Source organism: Tasmannia lanceolata, unplaced genomic scaffold, assembly GCF_043159265.1.
Source record: "Tasmannia lanceolata isolate RefF3 unplaced genomic scaffold, GAP_Taslan_0.1 ptg000026l, whole genome shotgun sequence".
Lineage (NCBI taxonomy): Eukaryota > Viridiplantae > Streptophyta > Magnoliopsida > Canellales > Winteraceae > Tasmannia > Tasmannia lanceolata.
Genome location: NW_027518703.1, coordinates 3,790,852 through 3,802,413, shown reverse-complemented (window position 1 = coordinate 3,802,413; position 11,562 = coordinate 3,790,852).

Genomic DNA, 11,562 nt, shown 5'->3' with positions numbered 1-11,562 from the left:
TTCTGGCGGCCTTGTCGTCCCTACGCTGCTTGGTAGGGTTCTTGTCTTCAGAGGTTATCCTCCGATTTGCGTCTAGGGCTGCCAGTGTCTCTTCTACTGTCATATATTCCTTTGCCTCGGCCATTAGATCTGCTAGTGAGTGCAGGTTCTGGCGGGCCACTGCTCGGCGGAAAGCATTAGATCTAGCACCTGCGAGAACCGCGTTCGTAGCGGCTGAGGGATCTAGATTTGGCACTTGGAGTGCCTCCCTGTTGAAGCGGCTAATGTAGACACCCCATTTTGACCGTGCCCTAAACCCTTCCAATTTTATGCAAAACCCCATCAAACCAATGCTTTAGGACTCCAAATTTCTCCCCAAGGTAAGTTAGGGTCCCAGCTAGGTCCCCGCAAAATTTCGTCAAAATCCGAGTACGTTTGCCTAGCGAACGAGCAGAGAAAGGACCGTAGTGTAAACCAGAAAAGGGGGGTGAATTATCCTGGAACGGTGCAGAGCAGATTTTGAATAAGACACGATTGGATGGTGCGCCCATCAATTTTTCCGCCAATAGTGCGCCCATCAATATTGGTAGTGCCAATATCACCACCCTGTTTTTATAAAATAAAAAAATAATAATAATAAAATAAAAATCGATTTTACAGAGAGAGAGAGGAGAATCGTCGGTTTCTTTTACATATATAAATATATATATATAATATAAAATAAAAACCCATCATGATTGTCCCCCCTTTTTTTCTTTTCTTGAGCCCGCACCTCCCATTTGACGAAAAAAAAAAAAAAACAAAAAACCATCATCACTGTCCCCCCTCCCTTTCCTTTTTTTCTTCATTTCCCCCTCATTTTCTTCACCTACCACCCCTCTTTCGTCAAACCAGAATAATAAAAAAAAAAAAAAAAAAACCATTGGAGGAGTTCTTCTGGTCGCCAACCCTCTGCAGACAGAAAAAAAGAAAAGAAAAGAAGAAACGACAGTAGAAGAAAAACCAGAGGGGAGAGAGAGAGAGAGATCTGCAGAGGGGAGGGGGAGAGAGAGAGAGATCACCAGAGGGGAGAGAGAGAGAGAGAGAGAGAGGAGAGATCTGTAGAGAGAGAGAGAGGGAGAGAAAGAGAGAGAGAGAGAGTCTTCTCCTCCGGCAACCCAGCCGGAATCCGGCGAGGCCAAACCCATTTCCGACCGACCATCCACCGATCACCTCCACCGGCATCCACATCTCCTCCACCCCACCTCCAGCGGGCCCCACCTCCAGCGGGTCCCACATCAGCGGGTCCTACATCAGCGGGTCCCACATCAGCGGGCCCCACACAAGCACGACTCTGTCAATACCTTCCTGGATCTCTTGTTCCTCCTATAGCTGGCGTAAGTTCAATTTTTTTATTTTATAATTATTCATTCTTTGCACTACACGGGTCCCACATCAGCGGGTCCCACAGCGGGTCCCACAGCGGGTCCCAGCGGGTCCCACATCAGCGGGTCCCACATCAGTGGGTCCCACAACGGGTCCCACAGCGGGTCCCAGCGGGTCCCACATCAGCGGGTCCCACAGCGGGTCCCACATCAGTAGGTCCCACAGCGGGTCCCACATCCGTGGGTCCCACAGCGGGTCCCACAGCGGGTCCCACAAGCGGGTCCCACAAGCGGGTCCCACAGCGGGTCCCACATCAGCGGGTCCCACAGCGGGTCCCACAACAGCGGGTCCCACATCAGCGGGTCCCACAGCGGGTCCCACATCAATGGGTCCCACAGCGGGTCCCACAGCAGGTCACACATCAGCGGGTCCCACAGCGGGTCCCACAACAGCGGGTCCCACATCAGCGGGTCCTACTATGAATAGTAGTTTTGAATAGTACTTATAAATAGTAATTATGAATAGTAGTTTTGAATAGTACTTATAAATAGTAATTATGAATAGTAGTTTTGAATAGTACCTATAAATAGTAATTATGAATAGTATTTTTGAATAGTAATCTTGTATAGTAATTATAACAGTCTTCAGCACAGGAGTCAGTCCTTCAGTCAGTCCAGGAATTTTTCCTGTCATCATAGGGGTTAGGATTCTGTCCATCCTCCCATCAAGTTGTGATCTTTACCCGCTCCTGCAAGGTATAGGATGCTGTCCAACCCTTGCCGAGTTATTTTCCTGTTCGTTCCCCCGCAAAGTATAGGATGATGTCCAACCTTTGCGGGATTCCAGAAGTCTCCCTACCCTTATGATGATAGGATTTTATTCTCTGATGTCAAAAAACAACAAAAAAAACATTTCAAAAATACTTGAAAACAACAAAAACATTCCAAAAACACTTGAAAATTCAAAAACATCTCAAAACAATTCAAAATCCAAAAACATTTTAAAAATCAAAAATCTCAAAAAATCTTGAGTTATTTGCAGAGTAGTTAGGAATTCAGTCCGAACTACGTTGGCTTGATCCCTTTCAACAGGGTACGTAGTGCAGCTTGGGGTCCACATCCCAGGTCCAGCCAAACCTTTAAAAATAAACATTTCAAATATTCCAAAAAAATACAAAAAAACTTCAAAACCTTTTCAAAAAAGATCTTCCCCTAGAGTTAGGAGTCTGTCCTAGATATTTAGGGTGTTTTAGAGTTAGGAGTCGGTCCTGATTTGTATTGATATGGTGTGTCCTGTCGTGTGAGTGTCCCTAGAGTTAGGAGGCCTCAAGTCGATCGGTTAGACATTTAGTCGAACCGATGGCTAGACTAGGAAGCATATAGTCAACCCATGGTTTTTCTTAGAATGCACAGCCTAGATACACATAGGATATAGGGCCCACCTGCATTAGCTTAAGGCTAATCAACTTGCATTAGTTAGGGCATATAGAGTCCTAAAAATTACAATCCACTTGAATTTAAGCAATCGCACAAAAAGCTTTAAACATCAGTCGAGTCTAGTGGATCGAGTCTAGGATAGCGGTCCTAGAGTTTTAGGCATCGTAGTTTAGAATAGGGCACCGAACTACGTTGGCTCTGATTCTTCCCGAGGCCGGGATACGTAGTGCAGCTAGGATGGATGGCCATCCTGGTCCGAGTCAAGTATTGCATTAGAGTCTAGGGTTTGTCGTGTCGGGTCGTGTGTCGAGTCGTGTTGTGTTGTGTGTTTTGCTATGTTTTCTTATTTTTATGTACAGATCCTATACCTTTAGCTGTAACATGCATGTGCTTGTCCACCAGAACTTAGACACCAATTAGGCATGTCACTCATAACCTAGCTATTCTTAGGCGACATATCTTTCACTTCTTTTATGTGTGTTTCTTATTCATCTCCGAGACGTGCATGATTAGCTAGACGTTATCTCGGGGATATTCGTTCCCATTTCGCATGATTTTCTCCCAAAACTCTTCAAAATTAATAATAAATGGCATAAGAGACCAGGTGCTAGCACTTGGGCGAATTGGGGGCGCCTAATCCCTTCCCCATTCGTCATCAGGCACGAACCCTATTTTATATCTCTGGTTATCTGTTGCAACAGAGCACAGCATGGGATCCAGGGCCCACTTCCTTGGATGGCGACTCTTTCTTTGCTTAAGGTGCGTCTCGAATCCGGGCTAGTCCCCGAATCGAGAGGTATCTCACTTTACATCGCCGCTCATGCTGTGAGGGGCACTCTTTCGAGAGTTCCTTGGTGGGGCTCTCCTTCACGTGGACGATCTAGAGAGACAGCGCGCGGGGGCACGTCCCCACGCCGCCCGTCCCGGATCGGGGTCCACAGACTGGCGACTCTGCTGGGGATTTTTTGAAACATTGCCTAACTCTGTAAAAATGCCATTTTAATTAATTTTGAAGAAATTTGGGTCAAAACCAAGTTAAATGGGAACTTTATCGTTAGAAATCCAGGGGCACCAAGTAGGGGCGTAAATAAAACAATGGATTCACACACTGCACATCATGCATCGTCATATTCTTTATTTCTTTCATTGTTTTTCATTATTATTGGCTCCACGGGATAGATTCGATGCGTGCCCGACTGGGATGTCATTACATCCTGATGGTACTGTTGAATATATTTCCAAGCTATGCGCCGGTGCTGCAGCCGTAGACATTGGGCGTACTTTTGTCTACAGCAGCCGATGGGCAATGAAACATACTATGTATAACATTGGGCGTACTTTTGTTATACATGTTAAGTATGTTTCATACGCATAGTACCCGATAGATTGAGTCCGGAGCCCTACTTTGTTTTATATATTATGTATATACTTACTGACTTAGTGAAACCCAACTAGGAAGTACCCGTGTTTATATACATCTGTATTACATTCATATGGGGATGAACATGTGTTGCTTACACATGTGGAACCTGGAGGTAGGAGCCTTGACCCATTTATAGACTAGGGTAGTTCACCTCATGTGGCTACAAATGCGGTCCTGGTACACTCACTTGTCTGTCATGAGTCGAGACTTTCTTGACTCCGCTAGATTAGACTAGGGTTGGTGCCCCTGGTTAGGGTGTATATGTATGTACATATATTTATTACTAGATTAGGGTTTGCTTCATAGCTAGGTTTTCTTTCCTAATCTAATCCGTTTTTCCCGTCCATCCGTCTTTTGGATTATGATCAGATCATTGGTTTCACATCATTATCTTTATAGCCATGATCTATCTTCCCTGAGCTTGATCCTTTGATCGATCCTGATCAGATCGCTCTGCATGCCAATTATGAGTCTTCTTTGCCATTATCACTGCCAGAGTGTGTGTTCTTGCTGAGAGCCCTCCTTGTACAGTCGTTATGCTGCCGGATTTTCTCCAAAAACCTTAAGCGTAACCATTATCTTTTTGGGTTATTGATAAACCATGTGCTATGCTGCCAGATTTTAGCCAAGAGAAAGATGTGCTTGTGTTGCCTTTTGTTGCAACTTGCACAGTACATTGTCATGTGATTACTTCTCATTGAGCCTAGTGTTTTTGTGTCCATGACAGGAGTCTCACCCAATTGCTCATCATACCTCCTAAAAACGAGCCTTCATCTTTGGACTCGCTCACTCTCGTCAGTCCAACCCCACCCAGATGGCTGAGTACACTGAAAATCTCTTCTTGACAGAAATGAGAAATGATGATGATATCCATGACCTGATAGACAGGGAAACCCTCATTCTTCTTGAACTCAAATGCTTCCGAGAACCCTGCACTTAACCATGTTGCACCTCTTTCACCCACCATGGGAACCACTCTACCCTTTCAACCCCTCATAGATCTCACCACCTTTACCTGTACCACTTCTGGCCTGAAAAATGATTGGGAAGGGAAAAGAAAAATGTCTGAGCTTGAACTTCTTGAAAATATCATACCAGAGAAAGCCTTGCCATTGTCAGGTGCTAAAGAACAATTTGAGCTGGGTCAACAGAAACCAAAGAGGCCCTCCCTTCTGAGATTCTAACTCCAGGATTGCTCTCTCCAATCATTATCATCATTAATGAAGGCACGTTGTCCTTGAACTTTCAGCGCCAATCCGTTGCCTCCGATGAAGTGTCACATCTTTGAAATTTGCTTTGAAGTGTGTATACCAACCCTCCCTGTCAAAGTTGGTAAGTCTAACCATGTCAATGTCAATTCTAAGTACGTTGTGTTTATTGGTCTCTCTCATTGTGAGCCAATATCCAGTCTTTTGTTAAATTTGATGGAGAGCCTATCGTGGCGCGTCAAAAATCAATGTATGTACTTCAAACATTCAATGCAACGAACATTTGATTCCAGTGTCGTCAGTATTCTTGTATATGTTCACTCTTGGATCTAATGTTAATAAACAAATTGAGACACCCTCCTCGGACGAGGATGCTGATGAAATTCTCCTCGAGATTTGAAAGCTGATCAAACGAGGGGAAGATGTCGAGCAAAGCCACTTGAAGATGAAATCGATACCGTGAATAGTGGTACCCAAATCCGAAACTCGGGAAATAAGGATTGGCAAAATCTCCCGAAGAGCGCAAAGAATCGATAAACCTATTTAGAGGGTTCAAAGAAGTGTTGCTTGGTCCTATGAGGATAAACCAGAAGCGTGCCTTGGCATTGTTCAACGTAAGTCACCCTCAGCTTCAGACATCGGGTCGAAAGAGCAAAAATTTCGAATGAAGAATACCAGACATCAAATGCAATGAATGAAAAACTGAGAGAAGACTTTCGGACAACAAAGTCATGAGCATAGAGCATGAACCCCAAAAAGAATACTTGGGCTATACATTGCGATGGAATTTCAAGTTAAAGCATTCCAGGCGTAGGGGCATTCCCCACATCCAAGCAAAAAAATAAAAATCAGAATGAACAAAGAAAAATAAGATAGAATCCAGAGAAGAAAGGAGAAGGGAGCATGCCCCGCGTCAACTCCTCAAGAGCATCAGAATCGCAGGAAGCGGAGTCGATAAGTAGATTGAAAATTTCAAAATCTTCAGCATTCAGAGAAGACCCAGAGTCGTAGAATCCCAAATATCAGTGCAAGATCTCAAAGACAAAGTGGGAATTCAATCAGTCTAGCTTGCACAGTGCAGATGAAGTCTTGCCAGGAAATGCCGCCAGACTCCTCAAAAAAAAAAAGAGAAAGGAAAAAAGTTCAAAGCCATTGAATCTTAGCCATTCAAGAAGCTTGTATGCCAAAACATCAGAAGGCCATCCTTGGACGCCTGAGCCTTAAACGCCAAAAATCCCAAGTTCAAAAAAAAATCCTTTTGCGAACACCTTCGAGCCTCAACAAAATCAAACATTCTTTTCAAACACCCGCAAATTAGGGGCATTTCGGCCCGAACTACGTCTGACCTGATCCCCAACTCTTCGGGGGTACGTAGGCAACCTGATCAATTCAGGTTCGGTCAACCTTTGGGATAAAAATCAAATTATTCCCTTTCAACCTTTGGGATAAAAGTCAAATTATTCCCTTTCAACCTTTGGGATAAAAGTCCATTTATTCCCTTTCAACCTTTGGGATAAAAGTCCATTTATTCCCTTTCAACCTTTGGGATAAAAGTCCATTTATTCCCTTTCAACCTTTGAGCTTAAAAGCCAAATCATTCTGTTCCAAATCTCAGTGAACTACGCGGACCTGATCCCCAACTCTTCGGGGGTACGTAGGCAACTTGATCAATTCAGGTTCGGTCAAATCCTTGGGGATAAAAGCTAAATCATCCCCTTTTCAAACTTTTGAAGCTAAAAAGCTAAACCATTCTTTGTTAAACCCAAAGCGAACTACGCGGATCTGATCCTCCATTTTTGGGGTACGTAGGTAGTCTGGCAAGACCAGATTCGATCCAAATCGTTTGAACTTCCGATATCTAACCCTTTTGAACCCAAGCCCGCCTAGAAAGTCCTTCTGGTGAACAAGCAGAGGTTCAAAGTCAAGAAGAAAAAATGATGGAGTTTGAAGACCCGCTAGGTTGAAAACCCGGGAGGGCGGTCTAGGCAAAATTTAGGGTCATTTACCCGCTAAGTTGACAACTGAAAATTCAGCTTAGGCAAAAGTTAGGGTATCGAGCCCGCTGGATTGAAAACCCGAAAGGGCGAACCAGGCAAAAGTTAGGGCAAGCGGTCCGCCAGATTGAAAACCTGACAAGGCAATCTGGTCAATGGCAATGACTTCCAACGAAAAAGCGAATCATTGAGGTGGAGAAACAGTCTTCAACCAGGGTAAAACCTCGGAGTCCAAGTAGTGCCAGCAAGCTTACTTTAACATTCCTCTAAACTGGGGGCATTGAAACCAAGCAATCTGAAAGGGATAATGACCATGACATAAACACCGAAAGAGGAGAATTGTGCCTCTTGACACGGTCTTCGAAATACTCTAAGAGTGGCTAAGCCATACCCTTGAAAAATAACACATCAGATCCAAGAGTGAGTCGAAAGCGAGTCGAGTCCTCCGAACAACAAGAATCTTCTTTGCCCGAGTCCTTGGAAATCTATTCCTCCTTCATATTTGTGTTCCCTTTCCTTGCAAAGTCAAAACTGTCGGATGCTGGAAGAATGGGAGCGTGTCCTCCAAAATGTGAAGAAAATTCAGAGTAAATCCTGGTTTAGGTATCAGAAAAGGTGGGAGACATCTTGTTCAAACCTACCCGAGACCTTAAGCCTCCAAAAGTGAGCCATGCGAAAGAAGAGATTTTTAGACTCAGCCATCATGGTTATTGTCCTATTCTCTCCATACAAAAAAAAAAAAAACTCTGCATCCTCAAGCCTTCATGAAACGATGCATCTTTCTTCAACCATCATTGTCCTGCCTCCTTAAAACTCCTGTCATGGAAACACAATATACTAGGGGCATCTTTTATGACTTGCGTCATAAAAGATATCAAGCACAAAAGGCAATCAATGATGTACGAGTATATCTCGAGCCAAACTTCAAACTTCTCAGACGAGTGCACTCTCTGAAAGGTCAACTTCCCCAGAAAATCAGTTTCTCCAGTGGAGTTTAGAATTTGCTCCCACAACCTTCAATCTCCAGCAGAATTTAGTTCTCTCGGAAAAAATGGTCTACTCAAAACCTCAGCACGTTACTTATGTCTGGTCCTCAGCAGAGATCGCACACTCCTAACGTTCTCGGCAAGAGACAATCAATCATGTAATGGAATCGATCGAAATCTCAATTTCTTGAATCAAAATTGTTCATTCTTGAGTTTCGTGTTCTTGATTCTTAGAGTGGTTTGATCATGATAACTGTCTAATCATTCCACCGTGTTGATCTGTCAAGATGCTATCTTCCCAGATCCCAATTTAGGCTTGATCATGATAACTGTCTAATCATTCCGCCATGGTGATCTGTCAAGATGCTATCTTCCCAGATCCCAATTTCGGTTTGATAATGATAACTGTCTAATCATTCCGCCGTGTTGATCTGTCAAGATGCTATCTTCCCAGATCCCAATTTAGGTTTGATCATGATAACTGTCTAATCATTCCGCCGTGTTGATCTGTCAAGATGCTATCTTCCCAGATCCCAATTTAGGTTTGATCATGATAGCTGTCTAATCATTCCGCCGTGTTGATCTGTCAAGATGCTATCTTCCCAGATCCCAATTTAGGTTTGATCATGATAGCTGTCTAATCATTCCGCCCTGTTGATCTGTCAAGATGCTATCTTCCCAGATCCCAATTTAGGTTTGATCATGATAACTGTCTAATCATTCCGCCCTGATCATCTGCCAAGATGCTATCTTCTCAGATCCCAATTCAGGTTTGCATATCTTCGACCTTTCGGTTCATTCGCACCCAGGTCAATCCTTTGAGTTTTGACTCATTCGCAGTCTCGCTCATATCCTCGACCTTTCGGTTCATTCGCAACCAGGTCATAGGTTTGATCATGATAACTGTCTAATCATTCCGCCCTGATCATCTGCCAAGATGCTATCTTCTCAGATCCAAATTCAGGTTTGCATATCTTCGACCTTTCGGTTCATTCGCAACCAGGTCAATCCTTGAGTTTTGACTCATTCGCAGTCTCGCTCATATCCTTGACCTTTCGGTTCATTCGCAACCAGGTCATAGGTTTGATCATGATAACTGTCTAATCATTCCGCCCTGATCATCTGCCAAGATGCTATCTTCTCAGATCCAAATTCAGGTTTGCATATCTTCGACCTTTCGGTTCATTCGCAACCAGGTCAATCCTTGAGTTTTGACTCATTCGCAGTCTCGCTCATAACCTCCACCTTTCGGTTCATTCGCAACCAGGTTATAGGTTTGATCATGATAACTGTCTAATCATTCCGCCCTGATCATCTGCCAAGATGCTATCTTCTCAGATCCAAATTCAGGTTTGCATATCTTCAACCTTTCGGTTCATTCGCAACCAGGTCAATCCTTTGAGTTTTGACTCATTCGCAGTCTCGCTCATATCCTCGACCTTTTGGTTCATTCGCAACCGGGTCAAAATCTTAGGTTTCCGACTCATTCGCAGTCAGGCCTGTTTTCTAATTTCTTGACTCATTCGCAGTCAAGTTAATCTCTTTGACTTCGGTTCGTTCGCAGCCAAGTCATAATTCTGGCCTTTTGGTTCATTCGCAACCGGGTCAAAATCTCGGACTCTTCGGCACATTCGCTGCCAAGTTCTCGCTGATTTCTTGATTCATTCGCAATCAAGATAATCTCCCTAACTTCGACTCCTTCGCAGTCGAGTCAATCTTCCAATTCTTAACTCATTCGCAGCTCAAATCAAATTCCAGTCTTTTGGTTCATTCGCAACCAAGCTAAAATCTTAGACTCTTCGGCTCATTCGCTGCCAAGTTTCTTGCTGATTTCTTGATTCATTCGCAATCAAGCTAATCTCCCTAACTCTGACTCATTCGCAGTCGAGTCAATCCCTGACTTTCTGGTTCATTCGCAACCAAGTCAATTATTCGGTCTCATAGTTCATTCGCAACTCGGCCAGTATCCCTGACTTTGGCTTTTTCGCAGTCAAGTCAAACCCTTCGCTTTTCGGTTCGCTCGCAACCAAGCAAATTTTGACCTTCCGACTCATTCGCAGTCAAGTCAATTCTCGGCTTCTGGTTCAATCGCTACCAAACCAATATCTTTCCCGGCTCTCTCGCAGCCAAATCAATCCTTTAAAGTTTTGCAAGAGAGGCTATCTCATCCATATATCCACTATTGAGTTACGAGTTCAAGAGAGGCTATCTCACCAGCGTTTGTGGAGTCAGAGTCCGGTGAAAGGCTATTTCACCATGTTATCTTTGTGAGTATCATTTTCAAAAATCCAAAAAAAAAAAAAACAAAAAACAAAAAATCCAAAATTAAAAAAAAAAAAAAAAAAAAAAACCCTCTGATTTTGGGCCAGTCAAAATGTGTTGTCTGTTCAGCTTTGACATTCGCGCGACAAGCACGCTCTGCCAAAGAGGGGCATCTGTAGACACCCCATTTTGACCGTGCCCTAAACCCTTCCAATTTTATGCAAAACCCCATCAAACCAATGCTTTAGGACTCCAAATTTCTCCCCAAGGTAAGTTAGGGTCCCAGCTAGGTCCCCGCAAAATTTCGTCAAAATCCGAGTACGTTTGCCTAGCGAACGAGCAGAGAAAGGACCGTAGTGTAAACCAGAAAAGGGGGGTGAATTATCCTGGAACGGTGCAGAGCAGATTTTGAATAAGACACGATTGGATGGTGCGCCCATCAATTTTTCCGCCAATAGTGCGCCCATCAATATTGGTAGTGCCAATATCACCACCCTGTTTTTATAAAATAAAAAAATAATAATAATAAAATAAAAATCGATTTTACAGAGAGAGAGAGGAGAATCGTCGGTTTCTTTTACATATATAAATATATATATATAATATAAAATAAAAACCCATCATGATTGTACCCCCTTTTTTTCTTTTCTTGAGCCCGCACCTCCCATTTGACGAAAAAAAAAAAAAAAACAAAAAACCATCATCACTGTCCCCCCTCCCTTTCCTTTTTTTCTTCATTTCCCCCTCATTTTCTTCACCTACCACCTCTCTTTCGTCAAACCAGAATAATATAAAAAAAAAAAAAAACCATTGGAGGAGTTCTTCTGGTCGCCAACCCTCTGCAGACAGAAAAAAAGAAAAGAAAAGAAGAAACGACAGTAGAAGAAAAACCAGAGGGGAGAGAGAGAG